This window comes from Dermacentor silvarum, chromosome 1 (assembly GCF_013339745.2).
Source record: "Dermacentor silvarum isolate Dsil-2018 chromosome 1, BIME_Dsil_1.4, whole genome shotgun sequence".
NCBI lineage: Eukaryota > Metazoa > Arthropoda > Arachnida > Ixodida > Ixodidae > Dermacentor > Dermacentor silvarum.
Window position 1 is genome coordinate 295,341,081 of NC_051154.1, and position 13,552 is coordinate 295,354,632.

A 13,552-nucleotide genomic window follows, 5' to 3' on the forward strand; every position below is an offset into this window, starting at 1 on the left:
AAAAAAGAAGACTGCGCCGCCCGGGAATCGAACCCGGGACGCAAGAATGGGAATCTTGCATGATACCACTACACCAGCGGCGCTTCGGTACATCGCTCATAATAAGAAGAGTGTCAATAATAAAGAAAGAAAAAGAACAATAAATGAGCATGGCAAAGAAAAAAGAAGACTGCGCCGCCCGGGAATCGAACCCGGGACGCAAGAATGGGAATCTTGCATGATACCACTACACCAACGGCGCTTTTTTTTTTCTTTATTGCCGAAATAACACGTTACAGGGAACAAAACGTGGCAGCCAGACTTTGGCTACCGCGGCATTAAAATCTTTTCATACAAGCCAACACATCAAATACAGGGATCCAGTCTGGTGGATCGGCTAGAGCACGATAACACTCTCGCACACGCACAACACTTTCGATAAAATGTTCGCTCCACGCCTTGTGGAAAACGAGAATGGAATGTCGGCATGCTGATGAAATGCACTACACCAGCGGCGCGTCGGTACATCGCTCATAATAAGAAGAGTGTCAATAATAAAGAAAGAAAAAGAACAATAAATGAGCATGGCGAAGAAAAAAGAAGACTGCGCCGCCCGGGAATCGAACCCGGGACGCAAGAATGGGAATCTTGCATGATACCACTACACCAGCGGCGCTTTTTTTTCTTCTTTATTGCCTGCTTGGCACAATACAGGGAAAACAATAATATAACATCATGTTAAAAATGCTAACTTGTCTATAGTTAGCATATGTGGGCTAAAAACGCTTTAGGGCCAAGAGTTCGCCCAGAAAGACATACCAATCAGGTTTTTCATCCTGCTGCTTGTATACATCTCGTAAATACGCAATGCTTTCGTTGAAGTTGTCTCTGGCTGACCTTGGGTTTACATCCTCATTGCGCACTGACATTCTGGTTTTCCATACACTGAGCATTACTAGAATCATTAACATATCATAGGGCACACTTTCGCTGTCGACCGGGAGAAATCGAATTCCATAAGGTGTGAGCGGCAGTTCCTTTTTTAAAGTTCTTTGGAGGATGTCCCATAGAAAGACAGCATCGCCACAATCGAGGAACATGTGCTCGATGGTTTCGGGCCTTTTGCATATTATACAATTTACCGACCACGGCACGAATATGCCTTTTTCTTGCAACCACGGTTTTGTAGAAAGTGTGCCGCTATGTAGCATGAAAAAAAAAGTTTTGATCGACGACCGGATGGCCATTCTTTTAACCCTTTTCAAGACATTGCTGCCAGGTCCTGGCTTGTACAACGTTCGATACAAAGGCACGGGCACCATCACGTCGATTAGGTCTTTGTACAGACGTTTTCTTTTAACATCGCTCAGATATTCCATTGAAAATCTGACTTTTAACAATTGGAAGGCGGCAACAATTTCGTGCATGTATCCACGAATGCTGGGTTGCATAATGGCACGTGACGACACAATAACATCTGGCAAAGCGTTTGCTAGTCTTACTTGCAAAACGGTCCTCAAAAATATATTCGTTTGATCGCGAAAAAAAAAGAACCTAGAGACAATTTGTCTCACAAACAAATGAATCAAGCCCAGTCCTCCGGACCGCACTGGAAGAAACAGGTTGGTGCGGCTCACCCTTTCCCATGATGAATTCCACACAAAGACTGCTAACACTCTATGCAGTCGTTGAATACCTAAACGCGACATGTGCAGTGCTTGCAAGACATACCATACCCGAGCAATAATGAAAATGTTGCACACTGTGGCTCGGGAAAAAATCGATAAATCCCGTCCACCCCATTTTTTTGTTTTTTCGCGAGCTTTGTCTGTCTCCTCTTTCCAGTATTCTTGTGTGTCCTTGTAATGTTGGAGTGGTACGCCTAGGTATTTGCTTGGAGTAGTTGCCCATTGGATGTTGGCGTACGTGACCGGTGTGCTATCCCAGTCTCCGTGCCAAAACCCCTGACATTTTTCCCAGTTTATTCTACTCCCGGTGTACTGACAGAAAACCGTGGCATCTCTTATAACTTTTGTTACACTTTCTCTATCAGTACAGAAGACAGCTATATCATCGGCGTAAGACAATACTTTGACCTCGCATGCCATGAGGCGAAATCCTTTTATGTGCTCATTTTTAATAATCTTTAAACAAAAGGGCTCTAAGTAAATGCAAAAAAGTAGTGACGACAAAGGGCACCCTTGTTTCACTGAAGAGACAATCTGAATGCTTTCGCTTACTTGTTTGTTTACTATAACTGAAGCAGTGCATTCGGTGTACGACATTTTAACACCTTCCAGTATTATTTTTCCCACATTAACATATTTCAAAATAGAAAACAATATTTCATGTGTGACAAGGTCAAAAGCCTTTTCCAGATCTATTTTCAGCATGGCAACGTGGTTGGCAAATACATCACAACACTCTAAAATATTTCTTGCTACATGAATGTTCGTCGTTATGCTTCTACCTTTAATTCCTAATGTCTGGTGTGGTCCGACTATATCTTTAATAAAGCCCTGTAATCTTCTTGCCAATACCTTCATAAATACCTTGTAATCTACGTTAGCGAGGGTAATTGGGCGGTAAGAACCAACCAAGAGTTGTTTAAGCCGGTCGTCTGTTTTGGGAATCAGAATGATATGTGACTGCCGGAAAGAAAGCGGAAGTTTTCCGACGTCATATGCCTCTCGTATCACTGCATGCAGTACTTCAGCCATGCTACTTTTGAATTTCTTATAAAAAGCTGAACCCAGTCCATCGGGACCGGGAGACTTTCCGGGGCTTAGATCATCGATTGCCTTTTCTATTTCCTTTATTGTAATTGATGCTTCTAGAAATGATGTAGCGTCCTTATCCAGTTGTGGCATTAGCGGTAGAAAAGCATTTTCAAAACCCTCATTAATTTCTTTCTTTTGGCCAAACAAATTCCGAAAGTGTTCTACAAAAGCATTTTCTATTTCACTTTTCTTATCTGTTACTACGCCTCGGTACTTTATTTCTGTGATTTCGTTTTTTGTCGCGTATCTTTTTTCGTCGCTAAGGGCGCGTTTGGTGGGTGTTTCGCCCATCCACAAACGCTCCGTACGGGCCCGTATTACTGCACCTCTATAATTTTCGATGTCGATAAGCTCAAGCTGTCGCTTGGTATCTCGAATTTCTTTGCTGCGCAGGCCGGGGGCAACGCTTTCTTGGCTTATCAAGAAGTCCAATTGGGCTTTCAGTTCTTTTTCTTGTTTTAGTTTGACGTGCTTAAGTTCAGAAGCTCGTTCTATTGCTTTAATCTTTATCTTTTCTTTGAAAAGCTCCCATCTACCAATAATACACTGGTGCTCTTCTTCTAGTAACTCATTCAGGTTTTCCTTCACGTAGTCCACGAAAGGTTTATCATCCAAAAGATTGTCATTAAGTTTCCAGAGCTGCCAATTAAATCTACTTTTTCTTTTTTCTGCACCAAGCGAGAAAGACACTAAACTGTGGTCACTGAAAGAAACATGATTCACCGTGTAATTGATGCACAAGGGCACAAGAGCAGTCGATATGTAAGCTCTATCGAGTCTCGCGTGGCTATTTCCTTGAAAATGTGTGAACTGTGGAATGTTATTATCCGAAAACAAAGAAGCTACGTCATCTAATTTGTGTTCTTGTACTATGGCGCTCAAAAATATTGCACTTTTATCTCGGATGGGTTGTTTATTTGCTCTATCTTCTGGTGCGCAAACACAATTGAAATCGCCAAGTAATACCACTAGTTTATCGCAAAGCAGGTACTTTTCCATTTCCTCAAAAAACGATCTCCGGTCCCGTTCCCTGTTTGGTGCATACGTGTTAATCACCCTCCAATTTTTTCCGGCAAAGGTAAAATCACAAACAATGTATCGACCACTTTGACAAACACTTAGTGAATCTTCAACGATCCCGATAGAATTTCGAAGAAAAAGAGCACAACCTGCCGACAAGCCCACTGCATGGCTTATGCATACATTGTATCGATTTCGGAAGGGTAACACCATGCGATCGCTCTGTTCTTGCGTTTCTATCTTTGTCTCCTGAACTGCTATGACGTCCAGTTCATTTTCTAACATCAGGCGGCTAAGCTGGTACTGACGTCTCCGAGACGCCAGACCTCTCACATTTATTGTCGCTATGCGTAGCTCTGTTCCTGATTTTAACGCCATATTTAATAAGGTGCGGGTTGATCGCATGGGATTACCCGTTTACAATGTGAAGCAGTAAGCATTGTGGAAGACTTACAGCAGACCTTGCAATCACTCCTCTTATGTGGTGCAATGTACGCCATGGGCCTCTTCAATCCGCAAGGCTTCACAACACTTGCACTCAGTCCGACCATAGTCCCCGAAAACTCCCCCGAAGACCACCCACACAGTCCCATGCGGAGACTCAGCGTCAAGGCGGCGGTTTGTCCGCCGACCGTCGCTCGGCCGAAATATTCGGCCGTGGTTTCATTGAGGTCCGCCTTGTGGTCATTTCCTTGAACGGTGGTTCTGTCCCTTCACCTCTTTTGTCCGCCTTTTCCTCGACGATTTCCTCTAATGGCCGCTTGATGGGCTGTCCACTGGCGCTTTCGACGACTTCCATAGAAGTCTCTTGGTTTTCCGCCACCTTTGTATCCTCGCTGGTAGGTTGGCAGGTGTCTTTTGATGTGGCAGCTTTTACGACTGCCGGACCTTGGTCTTGAGGCTCGCCCGCAGGTGGTTCACGCCTTTCCTCCAGCTTAGATTTGCTGGCTGACAATGTTACCATTTTTCCGGTTGCGGCATCACCTGAAGGCTTGGCAGCTTCCTCGGCGTCGGTTTCGTCCATGAGGAGCTCGGATGGTTCCTCAGCACTCGAAGCCCTGTGACGCTGGCGTATGTCTTAGGGCAATGTCCTTCTTCATGTCCGAATCTTCGGCATGCGCTGCATTTTGGAACTCTGCAGTCGCGGCGGATGTGCCCCGTCGTATGACAGCGAAGGCACATTGGTGCACGACCCGATACGACAACCAAAGCTTGTTCGCCTGCGACGTTCACCTGGTGTGGTAGGTCTTCAAGCTTGACGCCGGCTTTGAGTCGCAGGGACACCAACCGGGTGGTGGACCCCTTGTCAGCAATTCCGTGAACACGCCACCGTTCTCTGCTGATTTCCGTCACTCTTCCATAAGGCAGGAAAGCCACGCGCACGTCGTCGTCTGGAATGTTGTGTAGTAGCCAGTGAACTTTCATTCTTACATCTTGATTTCCAGGATCAATGACGACGCAGCGTCGGCCTTTGACCTTCAGTTCACTTGCAGCGAGTATCTTCTTGACGGCTTCAGCACTCTTGAAAGTTACGGCCCACACATGGCTCATTCGATACGCCCCTAAGGCGATAACCTCAGGAAGCAGCGTCAACTCAGCCAGTGCGTCGTGAAAGTCCTCTACTCGGTAAGGTCGCGCTTGAACGTCCCCGTGAAGAAAAACTGTATTAATAACAAAACGACCTGTTGGCAAATTCGGCAAAATCATTTCGTAGTCTCCTTCCTGTGGAAAATTCCTGTTTCCGCGGCTGGAAGTAGCCGCTGTAGCCGCTCCTGCGGAGCCCGTCATCGCACGTCCGTTCGCTTCGACGGCCGGAAGTGGAAACGCCTACACCAGCGGCGCGTCGGTACAGTCAACCACAAAAGTTTGCGGACCACGCGAGCGCGTGCCAGACTGCCTATCCGCGCCACCTAGCAGTACGCCACCTAGCGGCGACAGGGGCGCTCTCCCGGATATGAGCCCTCTTGGTACTCGCCTGCCTGTTAATTTTTTATTCCCGTGCATGACATTGTTAGTTCGTTGTGTTGACGCAGAGCGCTGTCTGCGATAAGACCGCCACATATCTGGCTTGATAGCAGTATCGGAGCAATCACTGCAACCTTTGTCGACTGGTGTGCCAGTGGGTAGATAAGTTTCACGAAGCTCTGCGACGATTTTTTTACGCGACGTTTACTGGCGCACTTTGGTTGGCAGCATCTTGGTCCAATGAGTGTTGCTGCTTCTGCGTCTTGAGAGAAAGGGTAGGGAGGTGTTTCACTGTCATCAAAAATAAAGAAAAAGCGGATGCATAGAAAATTTTCTTTCACACATAGGCGCATCTTCGCATCAGTCGCTGAAAACGTAGTAGACTTGCTTCAGGCCACGTGGTGATTGCCTATTTGGAAAGATGCCGCTGCGTGTTCCACTTGACGAAAGAAGGCACATTGTGCGTTTATTTATAGAGGGAATACCTCAGCGCGAAATCTGCCGCCGAACCAACAGGAGCCGGACTGCCGTGAATAGGATTATTCAAGCTTTCCGCGACGATGACAGATTCACAGATATGGAGCGCAGTGGGCGTCCAAGGGCCACGACTGAGGAAGAGGACCGCCTGATTACGGCCGCCATCGTGGCTGATCCTTTTCAAAGTGCAGAGGATATCCGAGAAGCGCTCTCGCTCACGGTATCGTCTGAGACTGTAAGAAGAAGGCTGAGTGAGCTTGGCCTGCAGTCTTTCGTAGCAGCACAGAATCCCTGTCTCTCAGACAGCCAGCTACAAGAACGACTCATGTTCGCTACAGCAATGAAAGATTGGACAACAGAGAAATGGGGCGATGTCATCTTTAGCGACGAGTCAACTTTTTCCACGCGCTGGGACCAACGGAAGCGGGTTTGGCGTCCACTAAACTGCAGGTGTGTTTACAGTGTATTGGCAGTTAATTCACGAAGCTAATTCTGCATCACAACATGTTTCACGTAAAATGAGCTTTTGGACATTACGAGATTTTTCTGTAGTGGTATTATGTTGAAAACATTAACGATTGTTTCATAGTACTACTTACTCTGAAGCTAATTAAAAGCTGCCAGTGGGTCTTTCAGTACTATCTAATGATGTTTGCACGTTTTCTATTGCAACTCTATAACAGCATTATAAAGTTCATACGCAAGAGGAATCACAACATTTTTAGACGCGCCGCTGGAACCCAATTGTATGCTATTTCTTGCAGATATCTGCCTAATTACACACAGAGTGTTCTATCCAGTGGACGGTGTTCCGTGAGCGTGTGGGGAGCAATCAGCAAAGATGGCCTTGGTCCCCTTGTGCGTCTGGAAGGGCCCTTCACTGCGTCACGGTACTGCGACGTCATCACTAGACACCTCGTTCCGTATGCGCTGGACGGTCCCTTCAGCGACGGCTGCTATTTTTTTCAACACGACCGCAGCCCGATCCATAAAGCACGTATCGTCCAGTCATTGCTAGAAGAACATGCTGTTTGCCAGCTTGAGTGGCCTCCATGTGGCGCCGACTTGAATCCCATAGAAAATGTCTGGGGCATGTTGAAGAAACGGCTGTCCACACGAGCCAACCGCGGCCGCACGGCCGATACGCTGTGGCAAGCGATCGCACAAGAATGGGAAAGCCTGCGCGGTCGACCGGAGATTACTGAATCTTTGTACGAGTCGTGCTCACACGCATCAATAAGGTGCTAGAAAACGGCGGACATTTCACTTCCTACTAGATCATTGAGAGACCTATGTTTCATGACACTTCTGTAAATGTCTTGTGAATAAATTCATCCCCTTCAGACACGAATTATGATGCACTGTCTGCAAATGCGTCAAATGCGCATGGCATCATTTCAAGACGCTCACTATTACATTCCAAGAAAGAAGACGAAGCAATGTGCTGTTTTGTGCGAGTTTCAGTAAAAAAAATTAATTAGCGTATAACTCAATATCTAATTATTCTGAAATCCGTCAGCTTCAATGCTTGCATAAAAAGAATCAACTATTAGGCCCGAAACGCATGCACACTTGCTTTTTCGGTTGTATCGTGTCGACCGGAGAAAAAAAATACTCTTGACGTTGGTCTTGGAACGCGGCACGTCGAACGATTGTCTAACATGGTAGTGTCTCCAGCAAAGTGATCATCTGCAGCAATACGCAGGACAATGAAGTTAACTGACCGCTAGTTGTCCCATCAGGAAGCGGACACGAATGTGCACACTGAGTTTTAGGTCATTTGAAGAAACACGTGGCGTGGGACGCGCCTCCGAAGTTCGAGTCCCCAAACGAGGACGCCGTGTCGCAAAGGGTTATAAAAAGAGTCATCGCACCCGATTATTTCTTATTTTTCTAAATGTAACCACTATAGCAGCGCGGTGGTTCGGGCTTTGCGCAGCAAAACCTGGGCGCAGGCGATCAAATCCCGGCCGCTACTGTCACTTAGCGATGGGGGAGGAACGGAAAAATTCTGCCTACTGACTAAGCATCTGTGTCCCATGTCTGCCTCACCGCTCAATCACGCACTCACGAAAAAAAAAACAGCGTGGCTACGCGAAAATAGAACTGATAACAGCCGAAGAATACGCTGTCTGATTACTTGTACTGATATTCTGCTCTCAAAATATAAGCAAGTAGCCCTGGCTAACAAAGAGCGCGTCACGTTGAAAGAGATAGGTAGAAAATATTTGCACACAGTGCGAAAATAGACAGGCCATAGATTTAAGGAGGGATGCGTCTTCAACGTAGCGCTGCTGTCGATCGCTGGTGACGTAACGGAAGTGTCGCGAAGAGGCTCTTGGCCACGCGCTCGCGTGGTCCGCAAACTTTTGTGGTTGACTGTACATCGCTCATAATAAGAAGAGTGTCAATAATAAAGAAAGAAAAAGAACAATAAATGAGCATGGCGAAGAAAAAAGAAGACTGCGCCGCCCGGGAATCGAACCCGGGACGCAAGAATGGGAATCTTTCATGATACCACTACACCAGCGGCGCTTTTTTTTTTTCTTTATTGCCGAAATAACACGTTACAGGGAACAAAACGTGGCAGCCAGACTTTGGCTACCGCGGCATTAAAATCTTTTCATACAAGCCAACACATCAAATACAGGGATCCAGTCTGGTGGATCGGCTAGAGCACGATACACATCTCGCACACGCACAACACTTTCGATAAAATGTTCGCTCCACGCCTTGTGGAAAACGAGAATGGAATATCGGCATGCTGATGAAAATGCACTACACCAGCGGCGCGTCGGTACATCGCTCATAATAAGAAGAGTGTCAATAATAAAGAAAGAAAAAGAACAATAAATGAGCATGGCGAAGAAAAAAGAAGACTGCGCCGCCCGGGAATCGAACCCGGGACGCAAGAATGGGAATCTTGCATGATACCACTACACCAGCGGCGCGTCGGTACATCGCTCATAATAAGAAGAGTGTCAATAATAAAGAAAGAAAAAGAACAATAAATGAGCATGGCGAAGAAAAAAGAAGACTACGCCGCCCGGGAATCGAACCCGGGACGCAAGAATGGGAATCTTGCATGATACCACTACACCAGCGGCGCTTTTTTTTTCTTTATTGCCTGGTTTGGACAAATACAAAAGCAAGAACAATCACTACACAGATGCTAAAAAAAATGCTGACAGACTGTCTGCCAGCACAATGGGGCTAAAAACATTTTATAGCAACAAGTTTGTCTAGGAAGGAATACCAATCAGGTTTCTCGATTTGCACTTGATACAGGTCTCTGAGATATTTTATGCTTTCTATGAAGTATTCCCGCGCCGGTCTCGTATTTACATCCTCGTTCAGCACGTCCATCCGCGTCTTGTACACACTATGGAGAACCAATGCCATGAACATATCGTAGGGCACACCCCCTACGTTTACGACAGGCAAAAAGCGGATGCCATAGGGTGTAACTGGCAGGTCTTTCTGCAGGGTCCTTTGAAGGATGTCCCAGAGAAAAACTGCATCACTGCAGTCCAGGAACATGTGCTCAATTGTCTCTGGTTTTCTGCAGATGTAACAATTTACTGATCCTGCGACATATATACCCTTTTTCGTGTAACCAAGGTTTCGTAGAGAGTGTGCCACTATGCAGTTTGAAGAAGAACGTTTTTACAGGTGGTCGTACCGGCATGCGTTTCACTCTCTTTCAGACATCATTTCCTGGTCCGAGGCCATAGACAGAGCGGTACAGTGGTACAGGCATCATTGTGTCGACAAGATCTTTGTACAACCGTTTTCTTGTGACATCATGTAGATAGTCCATTGAAAAGCGTACAATCAATATATTAAATGCTGCAACAACTTCACGCATGTAGCCCCAAAGTCTAACTTGACCCCCTGCGTACGATGAAACGATAAAACCGGGCATGTGACTTTGTAGCCGAATTTGTAACATTTCTCGAAGAAAAGAATCGCCCTGATCTCGTAGATACATGAACCTTGTCACGATCTGCCGCAAGAACAAATGCGCAAGCCCGAGCCCTCCGCTTCGCACTGAGCGGAACAAGTTCGTGCGACTTGTTCTTTCCCATCCCGAGCCCCAAACAAAAACAGCCAGCACTCTGTGCAGCTTTTGAACAGAAAGACGTGACATTGACAAAGCTTGAAGCACATACCACACTTTCGCAACAAGAAAGAGGTTACAGACAGTTGCACGTGTAAATATAGAAAAATAGTGCCCACCCCATTTTGTTGTTTCAGCACGTAGTTTTTCCATTTCATCCTTCCAGTATTCCTCATTTTCTCGGTAATGGTGGAGCGGCACGCCGAGATACTGGCCAGGGGTTACCGTCCACTGCACCTTTTCATACACAGATGGTGTAGTTTCCCAACTTCCGTGCCAAAAACCTAAACTTTTGCTCCAGTTAACACTACTACCGGTGTACTCACAAAAGGAAGTTACGTCATGAAGTGCTTCCGCAACGCTTCGCTTGTCTTCTCAAAACAGAGCAATATCATCGGCGTACGCAAGCACTTTAACTTCCGCATGCATCAATCGAAAACCATGCACATTTTCATTGTTGAGTATCTTCTGGCAAAAACTTTCTAAATAAATGGAAAATAATAGGCTACTTGCCGGGCATCCTTGTTTGATGCCAGAACTTACAATAATGCTTTCAGTGAGGTGTTTGTTGATGACTACCCTGGTAGAAGAACCCGTATAAGCCATTTTGATGCCTTCAAAAATAACAGCGCCAACGTTCACATATTCAAGAATACGAAAAAGAACATCATGTGTGACACGATCAAACGCTTTTTCTAAATCTATTTGCAGCATTGCTACTTTCCTGTCAAAAACATCGCAACACTCTAGGACACTTCTAGCAACATGAATGTTTGTCGTTATAGTTCGACCTCTTATGCCACAAGTTTGATGTGGTCCAACCAAAACTTTAATAACACTTTGCAGTCGCTTTGCCAATATTTTCATGAAAATTTTATAATCGACGTTTGCTAAGGTAATTGGTCTGTATGATGCCACTGACAACTGTTTCGTTGGGTCGTTCGTCTTTGGAATTAACACAACATACGACCGAAAATAAGATACAGGCAAATGTTTTTCCTTGTATGCTTCGGCAAAAACGTGGTACAAAATTATTGCAACTTGACTCTTGAAAGCTTTGTAGAATGTCGCACTTAATCTATCAGGTCCAGGTGACTTCCCAAGACTCATCTCATCTATTGCGTGTTCTATTTCTGCCTACAGAGTTCGGTGTTTCTAATGTTGCTTTTCTGTCATCATCTACTTTAGCCATGAGGGGTAAGAAGTGATTTTCAAATCCTTTTCCAACTCGTTTAGTGCATCCTATCAGCTCGCGGAAATGCTCAACGAATGCTCGTTCAATTTCTGTCTTGTCGCTGGTCACAACATTTTGATACCTTATCGATTTAATTTCATTTTGCATAGCATATCTTTTCTCGTCGGCCAGCGCGCGCTTAGTAGGCATTTCGCCGCACCAGAGTCTTTCAGCGCGTGCCCTTATTATAGCACCTCGATACTTCTCTGCGTCTAAGCGCTCTAACTTTCCTTTCACATCTTTAATATCTTTGCTGCGGATACCAGGCTGTACACACTCTTGACACAATAAAAAGTCTAACTGTCTTTGCAGTTCTTTTTCTTTCTTCTTTTCATCATGCCGCTTCTGAGTTGCTTTTTCTATTGCAATGATTTTTATCTTTTCCTTGAAACGCTCCCAAAGATGAATGATGCTATCAGATGCATTTTCAAGGACTTCATCTAAATTCCTTTTGCCGCTTCAACGAACAGTTTATCATCTGGAAGTTTGTCGTTGAACTTCCACAATTCCCAGTTAAGTTTTTCCTTCACCTTTGTTCCTATTGTAAACGTGACCAAGCTGTGATCACTGAATGAGACGTGTTTCACAGCGTAGTCACGGCACAGTGGAACTAGCTTGGCTGTTACGTAGGCTCGGTCCAGCCTGGCGTGACTGCTACATTGGTAATGCGTATACGTTGTGAAATTGGACAAGACGTCACCGATATCTTCCAATTCGTGTTCATTAACTGCAGAGTTTAAAACCATAGCACTGTAATCACGTAAAGGCTTCTGTCTCGCCCTATCTTCAGGAGCACATACGCAATTAAAATCCCCAAGGAAAATAATTATTTTGTCACAGGAAAGATACGGAGCAATACTATCAAAAAATATTTTCCGGTCTTTCTCTATATTGGGAGCATAAACACAAATCACTCGCCAGCTTGCGTTACAAAATAAAAAATCGCAGACGATGAGCCTCCCCATGTCATCAACATGCACGCTTTGTTCTTGTATGCCTACAGACTTCCTCAAAAGAAGTAGGCATCCACCGGACCTACCCACGGCGTGGGATACGCAGACATTGTAACGAGGGCGGAAAACTGAAACTATGCGATCCGTCTGCTCTTCTGTCTCAACTTTGGTCTCCGGTATAGCGGCAATGTCAACATCGCTTTCAAGAAGCAGGCGACTCAGCTCACATTGCCGCCTTCTGGATGCTAATCCTCTCACGTTAAGTGTTGCAACACGTATAGGGTTCTGTGGTTTGTTAGCCATTTTTTTACGTTTTGTTAAAAGGAGCCGATGAACCGCATGGCACGAGAACTACTAGCGAGTCAAGTACACATAACAAGAGCGACCCATCACTTACAATTCTCGTTAGAGGATCCACTCGCATGCTGACACTCTCTACCGTCCATGGAATTCAACCGCGCATTTCCATTCTCCGTTGCCACAATGTCACCATGACCGCGCACGTGAATCACCGCACTACTAGGGCGGCTTGGCCACCGAGCGCGGGTCGTCCAGTATGGACGGCCGCGGCTTGAAAGAGGGTCTGCGGGTCCCCGATGATTTGGAAGGTGGCTCTTCACCACAGATTTTACCGTCTATGGTTTTTTCACCGTCATTGGTCTGGTCTCGCGGTCGCTTACCTGCCTGGGTGCTAGTGGCGATATCAGCATCTGCTATGCTTTCCTCTGGCTCGAACCCAGGTGTCGCATCTTCGTTGGGCGTGTAGTGTACGTCCCCCGAAGTGGTTGCCTTGTCGCTTGTTTCTTCTTGCACCGCTACCTGGGAGGCGGAGACGACTTTCGCTTCTGTGTCCTGTTTTATGACCACAGAAGACCCTGGCTCTGCCACAAGTGGGTCACCTGCGGCTTTAGTTGCATCCTCTGCGTCCGCCTCGTCCATTAGATGCTCAGCTGGATCATCGCAGGCATCAATACTCGTGACGTTGGCATATGTCGGCGTGCACTCCTTCTCGTCATGACCGAAC

The 13,552-nt window shown here is 45.9% G+C and overlaps 6 non-coding genes across 6 annotated transcripts; all 6 read right to left on the bottom strand.

Annotated features, from left to right (window-relative positions):
• Positions 1 to 12: 12 nt before the first annotated feature.
• Positions 13 to 83, bottom strand: Trnag-ccc (transfer RNA glycine (anticodon CCC)). The gene has a single exon. It is a non-coding gene; the product is annotated as a tRNA-Gly (tRNA).
• An 87-nt stretch (positions 84 to 170) lies between these two features.
• Positions 171 to 241, bottom strand: Trnag-ccc (transfer RNA glycine (anticodon CCC)). The gene has a single exon. It is a non-coding gene; the product is annotated as a tRNA-Gly (tRNA).
• Positions 242 to 584: 343 nt separating this feature from the next.
• Trnag-ccc (transfer RNA glycine (anticodon CCC)) lies at positions 585 to 655 on the bottom strand. Its single transcript has one exon. It is a non-coding gene; the product is annotated as a tRNA-Gly (tRNA).
• Positions 656 to 8,685: 8,030 nt separating this feature from the next.
• Positions 8,686 to 8,756, bottom strand: Trnag-ccc (transfer RNA glycine (anticodon CCC)). Its single transcript has one exon. It is a non-coding gene; the product is annotated as a tRNA-Gly (tRNA).
• A 345-nt stretch (positions 8,757 to 9,101) lies between these two features.
• On the bottom strand, positions 9,102 to 9,172 carry Trnag-ccc (transfer RNA glycine (anticodon CCC)). The gene has a single exon. It is a non-coding gene; the product is annotated as a tRNA-Gly (tRNA).
• An 87-nt stretch (positions 9,173 to 9,259) lies between these two features.
• Trnag-ccc (transfer RNA glycine (anticodon CCC)) lies at positions 9,260 to 9,330 on the bottom strand. The gene has a single exon. It is a non-coding gene; the product is annotated as a tRNA-Gly (tRNA).
• Between the last annotated feature and the right edge of the window lie 4,222 nt (positions 9,331 to 13,552).